This window comes from Struthio camelus, chromosome 3 (assembly GCF_040807025.1).
Source record: "Struthio camelus isolate bStrCam1 chromosome 3, bStrCam1.hap1, whole genome shotgun sequence".
Taxonomy (NCBI): Eukaryota; Metazoa; Chordata; class Aves; order Struthioniformes; family Struthionidae; genus Struthio; species Struthio camelus.
In genome coordinates, this window is record NC_090944.1 from 26,994,254 (window position 1) to 27,014,532 (window position 20,279).

Consider the following 20,279-nt stretch of genomic DNA (forward strand, 5'->3'; position numbering starts at 1 on the left):
CAGAGCAGGGAGCCAGCAGCTTCGGTCTGGGGGGTCCTCTCTGTTTGGAGGAATATGAGTGAAACCAGCATAGTGGGTGACTCCAAAAGGAAAAGTGAGATCTCTGGATTTAATGAATCCGAGACACCGGGAATGTGTAAAGGGCAAATAAGTTGATGTTAAACCACTTTTTCAAGGATATAGTTTTATCTATTTCCAGGAGGATCAAGTAAAAACAAAGCAATCACTCCTTCCATACAGAAATTCTAACTTGTGTGGAGGTTGGAAAGAATATTCTGCCTTCAATTATCATTATCAGTTGAAGGGTATGGAATGAAATAGAGTTAGCCATTTAGCTTCTCTTTTTGGCATAGTGAAACTGTGATTTCCTATGGATAATGTCAGCTAGAAAGGTAATTGTCTGAGCTAAATATCATATAATGAAAGCTTTTGGTAGGGTAGGAATATTGATGCTGATATGAGAAACAGGCTTCCTTTTCCCTATATAATGTCTTATATTATGTTCGTTATTACTTTAGTCTTGCACAGTATAGCACCCACCCCCACCCATCCCACCCCCACACCTCACAGCTTCAAGTAGACTTGAGTATTGCATCTAGATCTTGAAAGGATTTAATGATAAAAATAAGTTGAAAGCTGGTTACAAATCTGCATTCTATTTTGGCTTCCAATGTTCACATCACTAAAAAGACAAAAAATCACTGAAAATAACACTGATATTTCTGTGCAGCTGGGGATGAAATTAAGCGCTGGCTGCTTTCTGAATGTCTAGGTATTCAGAAGCCAGGAAGCTCTCTAGAAATGGTCAATTTTGTGGAATTACCCCAAAGAGAAGGAAACTGTGCTAAACTACTTTTCATTCTTAAATCATTCCCACTAAAGTAAGCAACAATCAAATGCTCTTAATGATATTGACCTACTTGTGAAGTGCTTTGGGATATCTATTATTATTCAAATGCTGTGTTGTTATTGTTTTTATTTCATTTTAATTGCATTCTATCGTATGCAAAACTTTTAGAACATCTATCTCTTCAGTGTAACATCTCCCTGTTTGTTCTCTGCAGAACAGTACTTGATTTTTGGAAAGGTAAAGCAAAATATTTTCAGCCACTTCCACAACAGAAGATAATAAAACACAGTCGCAGCAAAGCAAAGTCCCTTTTTTCTCCATTGTTCAAACTACCTGTGATCATATTTATTGAAAGGGGACACAGCAAAAAACTTGTGAAAATTGACTGGGGAATAATTCCCATTATGATGAAACACCTTTGCTTGATCTTGGCAAGGGGAAAACAAGGTTATAGGTTCTCAGTGGCATCTGTTAAAATCTGAGCAGAAGCTAACAAAACCCTTCTCTCTACACACTTTGCAGTGCCCTACATGGTAATCAGTTAGATAGTTTCCATTAATTAGTGGTTTGGGCAGGGGCTAGGGTTGCTTCTTGGAACAATTTGTGCAAAAAGCATGGTAAATGACTCATTTTCATAATTCTTCAAGGCCATCAAGCCCTGTCTAAACATAGTTTGCATTGCTTTAAATACGCAGGTTCATTTAAAGTAGTAAAACTGCAGGTCACATCCCATCTTCTCCTCTACAAACCCAGTCATAATGATATAAAGTGATTATATCAGGATAGTTGATTCCAGTGCAGAAAGGGAAATTAGTAAGCTGTATTGGTTTAATCATACATCTAATGGCATGATTCTATCTATACTCAAGGTTCAAACAATCTGCATAATGTTTAAAAATAAATGATATCCTTAACTGAAACAGTTGAACCGATTGGAAAGCAGCTGTGATGGGAAATCTGTTTTAGGCTAGGCTTTGGTTCCCTGAGCACCACCACAACCATCAGCAAAGGAATGTGAAAGGCAACAGATTAGTGTCTATTGCAATATTATTGGTGCTTCTGGTAAATACACCACAGATGTAAAATTTAGGAGTCAATGAAAAAAATATTTATATGGAAAGGATATTTCCTTCCCTTCCTGATGTGCCAAGCAACAAAGATAGGCTGCTACTGCCGCACTTAGGAACTGAAACAAATATTCTGATTTTTTCAGAGCTTCATTGGACATAGTATTTAATTTACTGACCCATTTCAGTCACCTCAAAACAAGTTCAATATTATGAGGAGCTACAATCATTTCTCAGCACCCAAGGTACTGCTGTAAATTTTTGGAAATCACATTCCCAGTGATCCTTGAAACACCTAAAGAATGTGCATTACGTTTACTGATTTAATAGATTATGACCAGCCAACATGACCTTCTACAGACCACAGGTCAGAAAACTTCATCCTTGTCATACCTTTTTCTCATTCAGCAGTTTCTTCTTCATTAGAGAGTGTTGTGAAACAATAAAATGGTTCCTGTAAAGTGATATATTAGCAGGCAATCTGAGATAAGCCAACAGAGTTGACAATATCACCAGATCTACAGATTTGTTTTCCTAAATTCAGTCCAAAAGGCTACGTAGTTTGCAAAGATACCACCACAATTTCCTATTGTTATTTTTGCAAGTTCTAATTGCAGATGATTTTATCAAAAACTAGGTTTTCAAATGTCTTTAGAGTCGTTTTCTTGATTAAGAGGAAATATTATCATCTTTTTGTTTGCATATTTGCATATTCATTTCCCTCATATTTTACTATATCTTTTCTTTTAATCTCTGAAATGTCGTGGAAAACTAGCTTGTGTGTGTGTGTGTGTGTGTGTGTGTGTGTATTTGAGTTATTATCATCAGTTGGTACTGGAATTGAAAGGTTTGCCATTTATTTTGATTTTTTATATACTTTTCCATGAGTTTTGTTTTATTGAGGAGGCTTCTGTTCCTGCTTTTTCTTTAGAGATATGTAATGAAGAATTTTTGTGCCTAATGAAATTCAGGTTAACATGACAAAATCAGACAGACAAATTCTGATCTTTTCTGTAAGGACTCCATAACACCTAATGAAATTTCCTTGGATTTGCATTATGAGAACTGGGAGCAGCCTCTCTGCTTGTTTCCTGGTTCTTGCTTCTCATGTATGTGCCTCCTCAATATGGCATGGACAAAACTCTAACGTTTAATCAACTATTATACACGTTTTTTGTCCCTCTTCCTTCCCCCCATTCACCTATGTAAATTGCTTTTGTTCTCTTTATTTTGTTCATCTGATTAAATGACTGGTCTTTTCTTCAAAGCTTCTCCCACAACTGCTGTGAAATAAATGTGCAAAGGTATTGCATTTAAACACTTTCTTCTTCTTTAAACTTGAAGAAATAGATGTATGGGGTGAAAATGTCTGATTAAATAACTGCTCTTGCCTTGCTTTTCCTGAACAGATTCACTCACCTGCATCTGCTAATAATAGTCCTGGTTTTCCCATCATGCCATCATTCCCCTACTCCTCTTACCTTGTATACATTTAGGCTTTTCGTGCTAAAAGATAGGACTGAGCGAGCATTGACACCAGTCTGTACAAAATAAATTTTCTTCATAATAAAACCCAGATCTCATACAGAGCTACTTGAGGAGATAGACAAATCTAAGTCTTGGATTATATTTCCTAAACACATGGACCATTTCATATTGTCTATAAGAATCTGACTAAAAAACACAGGTTACCCAAGTAACCAAGGTTACATGATCAGGCCCTGAATAAGCTAAAATGTTAGGGAACACAGTATTTTATAATTTCAAATATACCACTGAGTACAAAATGCACATTTTACAAATACAAAACCCAATAGATAAATGTACGAGATAGCTGTTCAAATAACAGCTTTTCTGCTATTTGACCTAAAATGTGTCACACTAAAAGACATGTAGAAAACACACATTTTCACTTTACATTTTTAATGTGTCCTGCTGAACGCATGTTGCACATCCTGTGATAGCACTTGCATTGAAATCAGCACAATGAAATGTGACATGTCAGATCAACAAAATGAACAGCACTTCTCCATGTGTAAATTGAAAAGGCATGCAGAAAGTTTATGCAGAAAAAAATTGACAAAACAGATAATAAATTATATTGGTTTTGGTATCTTTTTCTGTCATCGATAACAAAAGAGTTGGATAGAGCATCAAACAGTAATAAGTCTTTTTGTTTCCAGGTCATTTTTACATCTTGCAATAACTATTATCAGAAAAAAAAAAAGTAGAAAAGATACATCATGTCTTCGGACAATAAAAGATTTTGTCTTTCTTTTTTCTATACATTTTTTTCCCAAAGGCTCACTTATTCATAGCCATTTTGTGTTTTATCCTTTGCTGCATCATGCTTTATTCTCTGATTGAAAAAAAATATTATACTCCACATGTAAAACTGGCTCTATTTTCATCCGCTAAAATGAAATGGTAGTTTCATTTAATCTGTTAACCAAGCTTGCTTGCATTTGTAAGATATATGTTGCATACTTTCTTGCTTTAAAACCACTTCACAATCTGTTACCTTCTTTTTTGAGAAATAGAAGTGCTATAGTTACTCTTACTCACTGCTTACATAGGATTCCTCAAAATATCAGCAATGACATCACACCATCAAAGAAAAGATAACTATTTAATAGCCTTTTTTGGCTGGATATTGTTGTTGTTGTTGTTTTAAAATCTGATATTAAATGTCCTTCTTCCTTGGAACACCAAAAGAACACCAAATAACAATTAACCAAAGCATAGGACCACATTACTGGTCAAGGCCTTGAAAGCTATTCTGTACATTCTGCATATCTGAGAAACAAATAAGTAACCAAATAATTTGCTCCTTTAAAGTAAACTAGTCTTTAAAAAATGAAATAAAAAAAAATAAAATTGCAAAACCGCAGCCCATCCTCTCTCAGTACAGTTTTTTATGCCTGTGCATAAATGTAGAAGTAAACATTTTTAAAAACACTCCTTCCTGGAGAAGGCACATTGGGATTTAATATTTGCCCCCAACAACGGGTTCACTTGGCTAAGCATCACTGAGCATCAATGTATAAATCGTACGCTCTCATTCAGAGCCACTGCATTTCCACAATATAAGTGCATGAGACCACATGCTGGTATTCTCCACAAAAGTCACTTGTTATTTAAATCAGAACTACAAACCTGCTCCCTCACCTCCCCCTCTTCATCCCCTAGAGGGGCATATTCTCATTAACATTCTTAATGTTAATTGGAATTACATGTGCACATCAAGAGGAGAATACACCTCCAGATGTGATATTTGCAAGCTTCATATTAAGCCAGACTGTGTTGAAATAAAACACATCATTGAACATACAGTCCTGTCTTGATATTGAAGAGTAGTATATGCTTTTAACATACAAAATCAGGTTTTACATACGGACAAAATGAATTCAGGATAATACATCTGCAGCCTCCATTACTGTAGCACTTGATCTTGCCGGTTCTCACTCATGTTAAAAATCTTAGTGCTACAAGGTACATATAGCCTTATGATCCAGCACATTTTCCTGTAATGGAAATTAGTTGCTGATCTGAATCATTTGAAAAATGCTGACAAGATAAGGCGACTTAGATTCACTTGTTCAGAAAAGGAGCTGCATGGTTACCGCAAAAATTAACTTTTACAATTCACAAGTTAGCACCCGTATTTTCTAACCAGATGAAATTAGTTCAATTTTGCTAATAAAAATTGTAATTTCTGGAAATATAATTGTCTAAGACATAAATTTACAGAAAAAATTTTAGAAATAGCCAACATTAAACGCCCTTTGCAATATTGTTTTAAATTCATTATAATCTTCTAGTTTGGATTCTGTTTACACCAGCTTTTCTACAATTTCTGCTTCACAAAATATAAATGCAGGGTAGATTAGAAGAAAGTGAAGTCTCAAATCTGGAGAGCCAAAACAGATTAGTTTAATCTTTGCAGAAAATTCATGCTGGAATAATGTTTTCTGTGCTGAGCCTTTCCACTTGCATGTAACGAAAAATTTTTTTTATTGTCATTTTTAAGCTATTCACTCAACAAATATAAGAATCTCCAATAGAATTAGATAAAAGCTCAGTCCCAGAAGTAAGGGCCAGATTTGACTCAAAAGGCATCAACTGAAGTTTCATTCCTTTGAAGAAACCCTCCTAATATGGTTACAGAAACATAAATTGAAATAATGTCAAATTCTACCAGAAATCATAATAAACAAAACCATATACTGGACCATCTCAGCTAGAATTCTCCAAGGCTGTAAAACAGACACATCCCAGTCAGATAGTATCAAGGAAAATGGGGTTGGAGCTGAGGAAAATATTCATTTAGTAATGATCTTTCTTGATGTAATGACATGCTAGGTTTAAGCCTCTGACATCTTGGAAGAGCTCATGTATAATCTCGTTTGCCTATTCTTCCCTGCTAGCAAAGATGATCATCAGAACAAGACTTGTTTGGGAATAAGCAATGCAAATGTCACATCTGTCTTACCAATATTAGAGGAAGACAGAGGAGAGGTATATTGTAATATTCTAAAAAAGCAAAAAGCAATCCCCTCCCCACACTTGAACAATAAACTAAATGCCTGGCTTCAGGTATTCAGGTATTCAGTCACAAATGCATAGAAATGAGAGGGAAAAAAAAAAAAAAGCCTTTCTAGGTCATCTATTCTGCTCATCCGCTGGAGTAAGATCACTCTCTACAATATACATTCTAGAGCTTTTCTCAGTCTGATTTTAAATGTCTTGTTTCCATCTGTTCAGCTTGACCTTACCTATTTCATCTTGGGTAGTTAAAATGGCTGCTGAATAGTGCAGTAATTCAGGACAACATCTAAAAAATTAAAAATCAGCATTAATAAGTCCTTTTTAGCCTTAGTGCAGCTAATTTTGAAGATACGTTTACCCATCAAACTGGACAAACGATGCCTAGAAGACTGCTGTCGTCTGCATGTGAAGCGTCATCTTTTACTGCATCATATGGAGCAGATCCTGAGCTAATCAGCCAGACTCAGAGCTGAAATGCGTTGGGTCCATCTTACAATGCAAATATTGGGGGGTGGGGAACGTTCAACTGAAGTCTTCTGCGTTTAATGAGTTGCCTTTTCCATTCTTATTAGCTAAAATACTTTAACCACTTTGGTTTTTTAAACTTAAACAATTATATTAGATGTAATCGTTATTTTATTAACATTTTTCTCCAAGGATTTTTCTTTCTGATTATGAGTACTTTGCAATTTCAGACAGTATGATGGATGCTACTCTTCTATGACAAGAATTTTAACAGCCCTTCTTCAGCACTCAATGCGCACCCAATTATGCGTCTGAGCTAGTAACCTTGAATTTATGTTGCCATGGCGACAAACTGGTCATGCATTATGGATTATCATTGAAATTCTACACCCCTACCTAGCATAATGAGAGTTGGGGACTTAATCAAATCAGCCATTCTGTGTGACACAAAGTGAAGAACTAGCGCTCATTGTTCAGCGCCTAGAAAGGAAGCAGGCCTGATGGAGTGGCAGCTGCAGCGCTGCAGCCTGATAGATTGCCCTTATATACATTTGTGAATGTATAGACAGATGGTTTTCAATGCCTGGAATTTCGAGCTGAGGAAGCAGCTGTTCGGATAACCTCTGCCGTCTCACCTTGTTGTCATGGAACATTGAGCAGAGACGGGGAATGTGGCCGGATCCGCTGACAACCGGGCTGGATTTACGCGGCGTGGCATCCTCCTTTTATCAGGAGGCTGCAGGGCTGGAAGGAGGGCAGGGCCGAGGTGGGGGGAGAGCCGCTGCAGGCTGGAGCGGGGTGCTGGGGTAGCTTCCATGCCCATTTCCACTTTGCTAGGGCAGAGAGAGACAGATAAAATTGTCGTGGTAAATCACCCCTGGGGATTTAATCTAGCTTGCATCTCCTTCAGTGTCTTGAAATCAGAGCCACACTATGGCACTCTCTTCTCACGCTGTTGAGACATCAATAAAGGCACCTAGGTTTCAGGTTTCCGCACAGGATTTTGTTTATGTCCTTCGCTTTCTAAGACAAAACACCAGCTTCGCTAAGGTCAGAACTGAAGCTGATTCAGTGCCAGAGCAAGAATCAAGCCAAATGGATATGAAAAACCGGCAACCATTACATACTCCTACCCTGTCAGACTTCTTTTCTGCCTTATCACTGAAATTTCTCTTTGTAGTCTGAGATATTGCAGGAAGCTACAGAAACAGCTGGGAACTCATTCACTTCTTCTTTAATAAAATAATGGTAAAATTGTAGTAGTTTCTAGAAGAATGGGGCCATTTTATATATATATATATATATATAAACATATATATGTATAAAGCTTACATCTGTTTAGCCTAAGTATCCGAGTATTTTGTCCTACACCATGAAGGAAATTCATCTACATAGTATTTCTGATTTGTTTTTACGGCTATTTTTTATTGTTATAGTAGTAGCAGCATTATTTTTTTCCTAGCTAGCTCTCCATTTTTTCAAAATTTTAAATAGATTCTGATTCCACAGAAACATGCAACTATTGAAAAATCCTCCTTTTCCAAAATCTTGGTTATCCAGTTATTCTGGGTCACCATTATATTTTGGAAGTCTACGTTATTACTAGAATATATTGTATTTACTTCCTCATATTTATCAGGTGACCATTATCAGGCTTTCTGCATAGGGAGTGTTATGTGCCTGTCAACCCTACCATTATAGATTCACTAAACCTGTGATTTCAAAGCTTGCAATATTCTCTCAGAATAAAACCTGATGTGAAAATAATATTTCAAAGAAATACCTGATTTCAGATCTCACTGCTTCATTGACACCATTTTTTCTTTCAGCCAAACCGTCTGTGTTTGTGTTTTGATGTGTAAAGTGTATAGTATGCACACGCTATAAAGGATTTAATTTTAAATGCATGTTCAGGAAGTGAATATTTCAGCAGGCTTTTAAAACAAATCAATATATGGGTTATCCAGGAACCTTGAGTAGTCACTTCTTATCTCTGTATTTATCTATCTATCTATCCATCTATCTCTATAAGTAAAAATAGAGTCCCTCACCTTCTGTGCAGCTTTTCATTTCCAAAAGAGTCCCTGCCGTCAGGCATTGACCCATTGGGTTGTAACAGCTCCATAGAAGGTTTGCTGTCTATCCACTAATGACTTGTGAACTCAAATGTCCCAGGAAGGCCTGGACAGGAGCGACCGCACCAGTTGGGAGGCTGAGGCCAGCTTTGGGCCTGATTCTGCAAGTTCTGTTCAAGCCAATGAAGTAGCTCAGACACTCATGGGGAGGATTATCCTCCTGAGTAAAGATCCTCTCATGTCAATAATTCTATGTTTTAAATACACCTCAATCTTGGCAGTGTAGCAGATTTCAATTTCTGACTATTTGGTTGTTAAAGTATGTTAGGGGGCTTCTGGAATTCCTGGAGTTCAAACACAGTTTAACAAAAAAATGCTACTTCCCAAGATTCATTCACATGACAACATCTTTGGTAACAGTAATTTGTCTGCTTAGTGTACAAAAGATAATTCAGAGCTAGGCTAAACAAATAGACTGATATCAATGAAATCTTTCTGAATGAAAGAATGAACAAACCTTTTTCTACGTTAATTTACAGTACTTGGAGTTTCCTTGTGTTTGTAGATTTTAAGCCAAACCCTTAAATCTGATGTTAATGTCAACTTTATAATACTTAAATTCAATTTTTTTTTTTTTTATGGTTGAGTGGCATTTATTGTATGGACATTTTGGAAAAGGATGTTATGGTCGGGTCTAGCACAGTAAGCCAACAAAAATAACAGTGTGTGCTTTACATTAAAAACTAGAGAGAAAAACAACAAAGAAAATAAGCACTAACACAGACGCAGGGAAATAAGTGTATTTTTCTCATTAAAGGTATCCCACAAAAAAGGAAGGAGAAATTACAGAGCAATTTTTCATTAGGCAGTTTTAGAAACAATTTTTTAATAAATAGGTTAGCTTCAAAAAAGGAGAAACAAGATCCTAAGAAAAATGTCTTTAGAGTAAGAATAAATATTTGACCCAGTAAATGATTTATGATCAAATTATATCTCTCTCAAGGAGTAAAGGAGAAATGTATTTAATACTATTCCTAACACTAAAAGTGAGGAATTAATTTTAGGGCCTAATTTTGCAACCTGTGTTTAGACTTTATTACAAGCTTTTCAACAAAGTATTCCTAGTGATCTCAGTAAAATTATTATTGAAAGTAAGGTAGTGCTTACACAACTCATACTCCCAGAAGACAATCTGAGTAAAAGACAGTATTTAAAGCTTTCTGAAACACGGTACCATTGACTTTAGCAGAAAAAATGGAGAAGGAGAAATTTGGCTTCTGAGTTACTGTTACTTTATTTTATATTAACTTGTTACAGGCATTATTGACAAAAGCTATACCTAGAAATAAGCTTATAAGAATTTCCTTGGAAACTTTAACCCTATCACATTTTAAATACTGTCTCTCACCTTTTTTTAATCATAGGATCATCCAACCTAAAAATAAATAAATAAATAAATAAATAAATAAATAAATCCTAAGAATGACTATTTTCTTGGGAAAAAAAACTCAATAGCCTATTTTATGGATTGCAGATTGGGAGATTTTTCTCCTGTAACTTAATAATGTGAGACTAAACTCTGAATTTCAGTTTGTTAATTTTATTTTTCCCATTTTATTCATGAGTATGTTTAAAAGTGTGAGAAAGACTGTATAAACAGGTATTTGGGGGAATTTTGCAATCATTTCACAATCTTTCTCCTGTTGTTTTATGGACCACAGCTAGTCCCATGACCACAGGCTGGGAAATCTTGCTGGTGCGTGAGCGCATTGGTCGCAGCTCACCTCTGCGCTGTCTAAATCCCTTGGCTGCAGATCTTCACTCAGTACAAGGACGTGGATGAAAGCACACACTCAGCAGCTAGCTCCTGAGAAACGTGTACCTTCTAATGTGGTGACAGCCACATCGTTAGCATTTTAAGAACTCAGAATATAAGCTATTAAATTCTAAAAACACCCAGGCTTTTCAAAGATGTACAGCAGAAAAGTGTATTCTAGCCATTTTGGAACAAGAGGATTAGAGCTGCAGAGCTGTGTTTGCATGGTAATACAGGGTACAGGCGGTTTTGCAAGTTCAGTGTTTGAATAAAATACCATTTTCTGGCTGTGACAGTATTCTAGTAATTGCAGCAGGTTTGCCTGAAAGGCAAAGGGGCTACTCGAAAACACTCCCCCAGTCTTAAGATGTAAGCCCATCCTCCTGTGTTACTTAAGTTCACCCGTTTTGTCACAACCAGTAGAGCCAGTGGATACGTTTCCCTTCACCATAACATGTATTTAATCATAATAATCAAATGCTTGTGTAGTGAGAACATCTTTACAATCCACTGCACCAGCTTGTTCACTTCCAGGCTCTGACTGGTGTTCTCTGATAATCTTTTGCTGTCACAGTGAGATGTTTCATTCCTAACTGGAGCTCAGCACTTATGCTTACTCTGAGAGTAGAACTCCCACAGAATGTAATTAAAATTGTCTTTCTTTCTGCATGCACATGTGCAAGGCATTTAGGATGGCCACCTGAAGGACTCCCCCCACACACCACTTCTTCTGAAGAGCAATTTAAAAGCTAAGTATTTACTGGTACTATTCAAACTGCAGTTAAGAATTTGTCCTATTGCATTTTGCTTGTGTTTTGCTCAAATACAAATGAGTCAGGGTCCTGGGGGCACCACTAGGTTTCCCTGTCCCTGCCCAGCCTCCCCTGGCAGCCCCCAGGGGAGCCCCCAGCTCCCCAGGCCCCCATTTCAGCCCAGCCCTGGGCTGTCAGTCCCTGCCCCGTGGTGCCGTAGCTATGCCTGGCTGGAGCCCGAGCTGCAGCCCCATCTCCTTTTGCTCTTGAACGGCCCCCGGACCTGGTTTGATGCTGTCCGTGTCAGGGCTGTCGATGGACCCCGTTAAGAGCCCCGGCTCTGCCACTGGCCGGCCCTGTGGGACAGTGCCCATCGATGAGGGCATGGCCTGCACCAGGTCACCCTTGGGATCTCTACTCCACAGCGCCACATTCACCATTGCAACAGAAAAGACAAACTTTTTTTTTTTTTTTTAGCTTAACTGAGTTCCTCGATATCCACGTAGAGTTGAATGTTACATATTTACTCACTTTTCACTTAACTGGAGGTATGGCAAATTTAGACACATGGAACTATATATAAATCTAATTTGCCAATATGAGCATCCTGTATGTGAATGCGTGAGTGTGCATATCTCACTAATGTACATGCACACTCTTTTGCACACTTTCCTTGCTCTGTGAATGCTCAAATATATATTTTACATAAATATTTGGGGTTGTTTTATTCTCTTCAGCTAGTCATGTACTTAAGGCACAAATTACATTCGTAGTAAGATGCTACAATAAAAATATTGGATGGAAGGAAAAAAAAAAGGAGAAATGCTGTTACAAAATGTACCTACTTATATGCTGGATTTGTGTCTCGGGTAAATGCCTCTGCATCCACGAGGGGGTGCATAGCTAACGCTGCCAGAGCCTTACCCGGCTGCTGCCTCTGCAGAGCTCAAGGGACCTGCGCTGATTTACACCAGCTTAGCTTCTACTCCAGCATGGCAAAACCTGACTGCTAGGGAAAAGAGTATTACGTATGAGCTGGAGTGTTTACAGCACAGCTTCTTAGGCAATCTGAAGCAGGCAAGAGGCTATTCTTTGTAAAACAAAGTTGGAGCAATATAAAGCAGTTCTTTTAGGGTAAATCTCTGGTATGCGAGCTTGCTAATACTAGAGGTTATACATGCCCACTAAAACTTCACAATAGGGTATCAGAATATGCACTGAACAGCCAGTATATCCAGATATGCTGCCACACATTTAATGACATTAATTGGGATAGCTGAAGTTCTCAATGATGCTGTGGAAAAGGGGCAGCTTGGGATGGTCATTTGAGCTGGAAATAGCTTTAAAAATTGGAACAGACGTCTCCCCTGAGAATGGTCTCTGTGAGATTAGCTGCACTGGCTCTGCAGCCCTCTCTGAAGAAGCGTTATTCTTTTACTTTCATACTGTAACAGGAAGCCTGGGGACAGTTTGAGTCAAATGCTTTACGATGAAATACCTAGTGAAGGCAGGAGACTAGATTAAGCGATTCTACTTTTCCCTTCAACTTCTTCGTTTAACATCAGGAAAATTAGACACTCCTCCTTATTTGACCTTCTATTTTTATTTAGCAATCCTACTGATTTTTTGAAGTAATTTGATAGGAAAAGCCTATTTCAATGTTTTTAAGAACTTTTGTTCTCAGGTAAACTTTTTCCCAATGAAATAAGGAAAATCTTTCAAAATTGTTTTTGAAGACAAACCCCAGAGTGGCTGCACTCAGTGCCACCAAGAGTCAAACCACTTGTTTAGATGCCTAACAATAACCCCACAGATTTGAAATGGCCCCAACAAACCATTTATGAATACTAATAGCTGTAATTTTTCAGTAGTTTTAATCCAGCAAAGAGTTAGGTCAGCTAGATACAGATACAGAGTCTAGTCAGGCTTAGTATCAGTACATACTGCTGCACAGTTCATTGGCATACAACTGCACCTAGATAAATACATGGACCTCATTAAGATTCAGTATGCAAAAGAGACCCCTGGAACACTAATAATAAATAAAGCTGCGTGGCATTAAACCTGTCACTTCTACTGGAGCTCAGCATGTGACACCCATATACATTTCTTTTCACACTACATTATTAACCCTTCTTCCACAGTAAAGCCTCTCACAAGCAGATGTTAAGTCAAACGGTAAGATACTTTCATATCTCTGCAAAGTATATAGCAAGCATTAAGGAAATGAAAATAAGACAGCCTGTACAGTAAGAATTATGTGGTAGAATAGATTTTAAACGTAAGGTTTATACAAGGGCATTATAGTTTCATGTAAATAGGCAACTAAATATGGTGATGCAATGACTGAACAAACATATATACTGGACATCTTTTATATAAACTCATCCCTACCTCACCATATATGTAATGTGATACAATAAAAGCTTTCATTTCATATACAATGACTGAGCTTAAATAAGCAGGATAGTTTTTTCTTACAGATAGCTATTCTCAAGATACTTTTTGGAAACAGATATACTAAGCTTTTCTTGGGGAAATAAAATGAGGAAGTTTTTCTTGGAAGTTCTGAGTAAAATCAATTAAAATATCCCACAGATAGAATATATTTTTAAGTGTTTCTTCTCTCCTTAGATACAGATTTCCTCTAGGAGTGGCCAAAAAGAAATCAAATTTTGACCCATGTGCATAGTTCAACCTTTAAGAAAATTACATGAGATGAGCATTTATAGCTGCATGTAGAATTCCTCGTGTTAGCATGTCCAGAAACTGTCTGAGCTCTTTACAGAGGTAGGATTTGCCCATGCAAAGCTGGCCAGCAAATAATCCTCTGCTCTCAGATGATGGGAGAATAAGACAATAAGAGTCAATCATTCTCATATTCCAGCTACTTACATTACGTAACAGAGCTCTAAATAATCTGGGAAAGGGCTTCTGAATGCTAAAATAGGATGCAGCTAAAACTCTTACCCAATATGCTTGGCAGTATTGGGATGGAGTACAAGCAAGAAATCTGAACTCAGATTTGACTCTCCTGTAGGTGCATAAGGCGCAAAGTTTGTCCAGAATATCCCTGCATGTAAGAATTGTTTGAGCTAATGGGAATCTAGATGAAAGTCCTGTTTAAACCTTTCGTATATTTTATTTCTGGAATGCACTCAGCCATCAGAAATATATCGTCCCCTCTAGAGGGCTATGAAATGCAGCTTAGTATTGTGTTAACCTAGAGAGCAAGTCCAACACTACTGAAAAACCCTTGGGTTTGCTGTAGAATCACGGTGCTTGAGTACTATGAGTGTGTGGGCTTATGGGCAGCAAAGCAGAGCTTAATGAGCATATGTTGAGTCATCATATAGAGCTTTCACTAGAAATTTTAGGACTTTGCAGCAAAAATGGGACCTGCAGGGAAATCCTGAATGAATAGAGTAATTCCTCAGAAATCACTGAGCAATTCAACTTTGGGTAGAATATAGAGACTTACCCAGAAAAGGAAAGAAAAAGAAAATGCAAGAAAACAAATCTTGCTTTGCTAGTCAGTAACTTAGTTTTTATGGGGTTTTGTTTATGGGAAAAAACATCAGGCGAATGTTTAGTCATTATAATTTCTCAAAATAGTATATGTGCTAAAGTATGGAACCCGTGAAAGGAAAGAAAGAAGTTTAAGAAGCTTCATGCTAACCCCTTGCCAGCAAGTTGCCTCTGACTTGTCCTACCAGTGGTGCCTGTGCCTAGATGCTGGGTCCTTACCTCCTTCTTCAGCACCAACAGAGACACAGCTGCAGCTAGAATTTAAGTAGCCCAAGGAAAGAGCAAAATCTGGTTCAAATTGCCTCCTACTTCCTCTCTCACATGCCAAAACTTTTTGACATTTGTGCTGCTGGCCTACCTGAAAGCCAAGCATAAAGTCTGGGGTCTAGAACAACAGTGTCTTAGCGGAGGGGAGGTCCTGGCACAGGTCTTCCATGCTTGTGGTTTTTCAGCAGGGATCCTGAAGTACATATTTTCTTTAGGTAAGATAATGAAGCTTTAAGCTACTTTTTCCAACTTCTAAATGAAAAATAGGGTAGCTATATTTTAAAAAAACTCTGTACCCTACCTAAATAAAACTCTTCACTGCGTACCCGGTTGTCTCCGGGGAGAGAAAAGGAGTCACATGCACTTCTGTAAGCCGCTTATGGTAGGTTCAGGTTAGGAGCCTATAAAAAAGATAAGCAGACAATACCTCCAGGAGCTATCTTTGCTCTCCCAAGGAAAGAGGCACTTGTTTACATGCCGTATTCTCTTCCTGATTTCATTTTTTAAAATAAGCATCAGAACCATGGGATTTCTTGTTTCCTCCCAAATATGAAATGCTGCTCAGAAAAAAACAGGTCTTTAAACAATACACTTTGTTTGCACACTTCAGTTAATTGCTACTTATCCTGTCCTGTGAGGAAAAATCTCATTTTACAGTCTCCTTCCACAGTATTTAACTTTGACATAAATATGTGCAGTCCTCATGTTAGGTTTTTTTTCCTTAACCAGAAACATTTGGCTAGAGTATAGCATAAACTGTTTTTTTTAAAGACAGAATATAACATTATGTGCTATTATACAGTAAAAAAATTGGCTTATGTCTCCTGCCTTATGTTCTTTAGATCAGGAGCATCTTACTGTCTCAGTGAGTCTATCTCACTGTGTGACCTGTTTAACTGTAATCATACCTTGGAGTCTTTGATTACAGTAAAAGCTGATGCCATGGTGAAATTCTCTTTAATATTTACATTGTGAGATCTGTCGAAATGATGCAATATCCTTCCCGTCTAAAACGCATTACCTAAATATGTCTGTGAATCAGCATTGTTAGAACTTCATGAGTTCATCCTTCAAAAGGATTAAGAAATATGCACTGTTCTGGGAGCTGGGGGAAAACAGTGCTAATAACAATTCTCATTTTATTCAAGGCTTGTGACTTTTCTGCCGTTGTTCTGCTTTTCCTTTCACTTGGGATATTTTTACAATATTTGTCTAGATAGAATTTTAAGTTCATATTACTCTATGGCTTTTACGAAAAAAAGCAGTGGAAACACTTCAGTGTTGTAAGTCCCATTCAAGCAATCACAGCCTTTATTGTCCTTTTCCACTTGTACCAGGATCCAACATCATGAAAAAAACAAATTGTGAAGCCGTTTTTGGGATGAGTATCGTATCAAATATAGAAAGTCTTTCTCTGTGAATCACTGGCTGAAACACATTGTGTGCCTATATTTGAATTCATCATTAGTGGTCACTGCAGATGAGCCTGGGAAAAATGCACCTAATTCTTTATGCAAGCCCTAAAAGCTCTTGCCAATCAGAATTTTCTGAATAGCTCCAGATCATACTCTTATATTGATCAGGATAACAGGAAGTAATTTTCCCCTTTAAACATTACAATTATTTTTTTCTTCTCTTTTCAATGAACATTTTTCTTCATGTTCTTTCAATATAACTATATTTTTGCCCACATCTTAGATTTTTGGCTCTTGAAGGTATTAGAGCTTCACAATTTCTGTGCAAACTATTATTTAAGGGCTACTACAGCCCCAAATTTCCAATTAATCAAAAAAATCCTTATATAGCAATATTTTGCCAGCAATCATATGACAGTGTTATGCAGTCAATGTACTTGTGTTTGCCAAAATGTTAAAACGTAAGTGTAGTCATTGATGTTTCACAGTTTCAAATCTAGTTTTCAGATAGACACGATCATTATTGTGCGTTTAATCTATTCTGAAACAATTTAAAAGATCCTCTTCACCCCCTCACCTTCTCCCCTCCCCAGAGAAAATGACTTTTGGGTATAAAGTCTAGAGAGACAATTCACACTAATTTTGTCTCAAAAGCAAGTTACACCAGATTGAACCGTGTACCTCAACATTTGCTATTTGACATTATCATATGTAATCTCATTCACATTACGGATAATATCACTTGCCTGGGATTGGCTGGTATTGTTATGAAAATCCAGTGAAACTGCTTGTAGGAGTTTTGTGTATCAGTTTGTATAAAATACCTTATACATTGAGTGTGTGTGTATATATATGTATGCATGTATGTATGTATGTATGTATGTATATACACACATATATTTACCTTTACTGAGTTTTACATCAGTTCCGATACCATTTATGATTTTTTTCTGCTAAAGACTCAAAGTGAAATATAAAAATGTAATCACGTCAGCGTGAAAATACATAATACATGTTACGCATATCTTATAAATGGAGTCATTTGCACATGGAAATATGCAGAAAGGATATGTAAACACTGTATTTGTATTCATTAAAACAAACAAAGGAAAAAAACAAAAAAAAAGACAAAAAAGCAGTGGTTTAGCTGCTAATGCTATGAGAGCTGACCAGCATTTTATTTTAACCTCTATTTACCTCTGTATGTCACTTATCTTTCATACTCAGATGTGATCTCCCTGGGGTGTATCTGGACAAAGCATTTTATATTGTAGCTATGGTCTGTAGTGAGATCTCTGTACACTGACAAATAAAAATAGTATCATTATGAGGCATTTTGAAGCTAACAAAATCAAATAGGGCTTTATGAATACTCCAGACTTCTTTGCAACAAATGGTTATTGATACGGTTTCTGACAGACATGCACCAGCTTTTTAGCATTTTATCTAAGAGTAACCACAGCAAGACCAGCTTTCAAGAATCAGCTCTTCAGAGGAAAGGAGAATCTAATGCCAAGAGACCTTTAAAAAGGGCTGAGGGACAGGTACTGAAACCTTTGCTCCTGTAACACAGTACTAGATTTTACAGCTGATCTCATTTCTTCTGCTAGAAATGAGATCTTGCTGCTGACAGTGTACACTTCTACGGAACATTAACAGGAGGAACAGAATCTGGCCCCGAGTCAGTTGAACTCCCAGTATCATCAGATACAACCTTTCCCCGTCAAGAAACTGGGGAAAATTGTAACCTCATGTCTCACTGACAGTCTCAGGCATATGGAAAACCTAGAGAAACATCCTAGGGAAAGGGTTACCTTATTTTAAAAAATAAAAATGACAAAAGTTGTTAAAAGATACAACTTTCTTTACATACTTCCCTAGCGTATTAGACAAGATTTCAATTTATCGCCATGGAGCTTGAATAAATTGAAAGAAACTCCTATACATGTTTCCAATGAGTAAAACAAGTTTTTTTTTTAACTCGTCATACGAAGAAGCAACATTATTCATTTCAGAACCTTACTAAATCATGTATTTAAATTTGGTCATGCTATATAAACATGATATGAGAGAAAGTAATTACTGATTATAATATAATCTAGCTAAAATTAGACACTGATCCTTCAGCATCTATTTAACATAGGCCATTAATTTTTAAGAACTGTTTTCGACTTCATGTTGGATAGCAATAAGAAGAAAATGTCAATTCTGGAACAAGTATTACAAGGTCATATTTTTAATATTTACAGAATTTTATAACTTCTGGGGGCAAATATACCCTGTAGTAGTCCCAGAAAACAAGAAGTTGTACTGCTTCGGCTAACATTAGGGCTAGCTGTAGGCAAAGACAGGGTAGGTAATTGCCTATGGTAGCACAGCGGAAAACACCACAGGTCCTGTCTGGAAAAAAACAAAACCAAAAAAACAACAACATACATGGCGGTTGCAGTTTGGGGACTGCGGAAGGCATGTTGGTCCAGGAAGGAAATGTGGGTTCAATTTTATTTATCTGATTGATCTAATTGCATAAAGAAATATCAAATGACAATATCCCCAAAGCAATGTTTCCTTCCTAAGCGGGAATCTGTTTTGTCAAAAGGGAATTAACTTGGAGAGAGCTGTAAAGCACCCTTACGATAATGATGAGTAAGAGATGTAATGTATTAGGAGATGGGTCATGCACAACACCAGGAGGAGTTCAAAACACCTAAGAAGATAAAGAGCTGAAAAGATTCAAGGAAAGTCTCCCTATCTCCTATAAAAGTCTGTCCTTCTAAGCTCCTTCTAAGCCTTCAATGTAAAGCTTACATTTGTGCTTACATTTATATTTCAGAAGGCAGGAGTGCCTTACCATGGCTGAGTCTAGACTCCGTGCTGGGAAAAGACTCAAGTGTGTGCTTGTACCCTAACATATCCTGAATGTTGTGGAAAATAAATCCAAATTTGTTTACCAATATGCAGCCATTCTACATCCTAGTGGATCTCTGTGTTTCTGAAGCCAGAGTACCAGAGTACCAATGGGATGTGCTGAAGAGAGGATCTCTCCCCCTAGGTGGTCATGAATGCTCTACTCTGCAGTAGACCATGGCCTTTAGCTATTCACTATCAAAGAGCTATCAATCTGCCTAATATCTTACTGGTCTTGCTATGAATTATTCTGAAAGTTCCTGAAGGAATAAGAATCAGGGATAGGTAATGCTGTATCAGTAATAATCAAACAGATATACAGGAAATGCATATTTAACACAAACATATCTCCTTTTCAGTATTATTCAGTATTATTCAATATTATTTTTTCCCTAGAAAATACTGGGTGTTTTCAGATGTCTTGTGTCCTGAAGAGAGTTAATCTGAAGAAAAGCAGACAGACAAGCAGAAAGAACTCAGAATATGAGCTCTTCTACAAATCCCAGTCTTGGTATTGAAGAAACTGTCTCAATAGCATTATTTCTTTGATCAGAAAAAAAGAAATTTTGCTTTTCTGCAGCTGAAGTTT